Source organism: Dipodomys ordii, unplaced genomic scaffold, assembly GCF_000151885.1.
Source record: "Dipodomys ordii isolate 6190 unplaced genomic scaffold, Dord_2.0 Scaffold117, whole genome shotgun sequence".
NCBI lineage: Eukaryota > Metazoa > Chordata > Mammalia > Rodentia > Heteromyidae > Dipodomys > Dipodomys ordii.
Window position 1 is genome coordinate 1,011,332 of NW_012267333.1, and position 3,458 is coordinate 1,014,789.

The window sequence follows — 3,458 nt, forward strand, 5'->3', positions numbered from 1 at the left end:
CTGAGGGACAGTGCCCAGGCCCAGAGTTCAGGCCCCCACTACTGGCAAAAAAAAAAAAGAAAAGAAAAAAGAAAAGTATTACAGATGCAGCTGGGCATGGTAGCACACACCTGTCATCTCAGTACTCCGGTGTTCAAAGGCAGGAGGAAAAACGCTTGAAAGCTAGCCTGGATTACATCATGAGACACTCTGTCTCAAAACAAAAAAGTATTGTAGACACAAGTTAAATAGCACAAACACATCTACCCATAGATCTGACCTGTACACATATTTTAGCATGTTGGAGCTGGAAGCACTTTATCACCTCATCTAATCCTCTGAAAGCTGGGTGGCTTGCAGAAGCCAAGACCAGACGTAGATGTTGGTTGCTAGTCCAGAGGCGTCCTCAGGACAAGGCCCACACATCACCATGTTTCAGAGGACCCTTCTCCCATCCTGGGCTATGAAGAGGCACAGATGATCTCTGTGCCAGGGGGCCAACTTTGGAAGACTCAAGAAGGGCCGAGGAAACACAGCTAAGGAGAGGAAGCCCAGGAGCAGAGTTGGTGCAGACAAGGCCTTGGCCCAGGAGAGGCATGCTCAGCGATACTCAACCTGAGACAAGACCAAAAATGTAATGAGGCTGTGGAGAGAAGCCTGGCGTTCGCTTTAAGACAAGGACACTGGGGGCCGGAGATGGGCTTGTCCAACGTGGCATGATAGGAAATGTAAGAGGCTTTCTGTTTGCTATTCTAAAGCGAAAAAGTCAATAAAAACACAAAATGAGAATAGAATGAGCTAGACATCTGGATCTGCCCTCTTACTGAAGATACATAGACACTCTGAATAAAATACAGAAGCTGTCATGAAAATGTCACTGTTGCCAATTGTCTCAACTGTGCAGAGGCTTGTTGGGCCTGGCATGTTGTCCTGATGTCCGCAGGACGGCTTCGAGGTCTTGCTCCCTGCCACCAACCATCTCCACCTGGAGGCCAAGCAGCGCAGTGGACAACCCCGAGGACAGGCGAGTTGTCATAGGATGACAAAGAGAGATTGGAGCTGGGTATCATTGGCTCATTCTTGTCATCCTAGCTACGAAGGAGGCTGAGATCTGAGGATCGTGGTTCAAAGCCAGCCCAGGCAAGAAAGTCTGTGAGACTTTTTTTTTTTTTTCTTTTTGGTCATGGGGCCTCAACTCTGGGCCTGGGCATTGCCCCTCAGCTCTTCATCTCAAGGCTAGCACTCTGCCACTTCAGGCTCTTTATGCTTATGTGGTGCTGAGAAATTGAATCCAGGGCCTCATGCATGCAAGGCAAGCACTCTACCACTAAGCCATGTTCCCAGCCCTGTGAGACTCTTATCTCCAAGAAATTACTCAGAAAAAGCAGGAAGTAGTACTGTGGCTCAAGTGGTAGAGTGCTAGCCTTAGAAAAAGAATGTCAAAGACAACACTCTGAGTTCAAGCCCCAGGACCAGCGCAAAATAACAATAACAACAGCATCAATAAAAGAGAGGTTAGGAATGCGGTTAAATCATAAAGTGATTGCCTAAGTATTCAGAGTTTCCTGGGTTCCAACTCCAGCACTGCAAAGACAGACAGGAAGACCTATAAATACAAGTTTCTTGCTTTATAAAGAAAAACAAACAGGGCTGAGATGTAGCTCAGTGGCAAAGCACTTGCCCAGCAAGTGCAACATCGTGGGTTTGATCCCCAGTACCAAAAAAGAAAAGACAAAAAAAAAAAAAACACAGTTAAAAAATACCTCAAACAAGCTGGGTGCTGGTGGTTCACGCAATCCTAGCTACTCAGGAGGCTGAGATCTGAGGATCTCAATTCCAGCCCGGGCAGGAAAGACCCTGAGACTCCTGTCTCCAATAAACCACCAGAAAACCGGAAGTGGCACTGTAACTCAAGTGGTAGAGCGCTCATCTTGAGCTACAGAGCTGAGGGACAGCACCAGGCCCAGAGCCCCATGACTGACACCCCTTCCCCCCCAAAAAAAATAAAACCACAACCAACCAAACAAAAATCCTTTAAAAGACTGGGTGCTGGTGGCTCGTGCCTGTAATCCTAGCTACTCAGGGGGCTGAGATCGGAGGATCATGGTTTAGTGTCAGCCTGGGCAAGAAAAACTATGAGACTTTCTCAGCTAACCACAAGAAAGCCAGAAATAGAGAAGTGATTCAAAGTGGTAGAGTGCTAACCTTGAGCAAAAAAGCACCTAGGCCCTGAGTTCAAACCCTATGACTTAAAAAATAAAAAGGAATGTCAAATGCAGAGAGTACGGGCCCCATTTCCTCTCCCTCACTCTAATCCTCTTGTCTCTTCCTTTTCTTAGAAGGCAAATGGCATTGACTAGATCTCTCAAAAGTCTATCTTCATCTGTGATCCCTTATGGCTTCAAGGAGAAAGGGGAAGTTGGTGTGTGTGTGTGTGTGTGTGTGTGTGTGTGTGTGTGTGGTAGGGAGGGAGGGTAGAAAGTGTGGCTGGAAGGCTGGTGGCGGAGAGCCGTTGCCTAATTGTCTACTGAATCATCTGGAAATCTTGTTCCTGTCTGGACTGGTACTGGCAGGGTGACAAATTGCTAAGGGCCTTCCTGCTCTAGGAGATCCTGCCCCAGAGGGAAAGAGGCCCTGGGTCTTACTTACCTCTCCTTGCTTACCTCCTGCCTGGGGCCCTGACCCTGAGTGTGAATTAGACGTGCCTGCTCTCTCAGCTTCAAAGCAGTGAACTCCAACTGGGCCCTGAAGCAGTTTTCAACACCCATCCTTTAACAGGCTGCCCTCGGTCATCTCTTTCCAGCCTGAGCTATGCATCTGGGCACTTAGGTCTCCAGGGCCTTCATGTCCACTTCATTTCTTGGCTCCCCTCCCGTGCCCCCCCCCCCCCGCCCCGGCCAATGCTTTACTCTTCAGCCATGTGAAACTGCGTACAGACTCCAAGCAAGATTTGAAATCTCCCAGCCCTTCTGGCTTTGGGGTCCTGGCTTTGGAAGTTTCCTGGCCACCAGCTTTTTCCTCACCTTTACCTGCCTCCAGTTCCAATCTGTCCTAAAGATCCTCACTGGGAGAGTTGCCTTTTCTGGGAGGGAAGGAAGGGGCAAGGCAGGAATTCTCTTCTCTGGATCCCAAAGCACTTCTATATCAAGATGCTTTATAAAGCCATTCTGCCACCCATCCTGTAAACTCCCATGGGACGAAGCTCAAGTCTGACTTAGTGTTGAATCCTTGCCCAGGACGCTCCTTAAATGTAAGTGGGATTTGATTCTGGGGAGAATGCTGGGGAAAGAAGACGGAACCTTGGACTCACCAGAGCTTCAGGGGTTTACTGGGCTGAGCTTCCAGAAGCTTTCCAGAAGTAAATGTGTGGTAGACAGCCACATTCTTGGGTTAAAGACCATTCATGAAACTGGAGGCGTGGCTCAAGTGGTATAGCAACAACTTTGAGTGGGAAAAAGCCAAGTGAAAAGTAGAAGTGG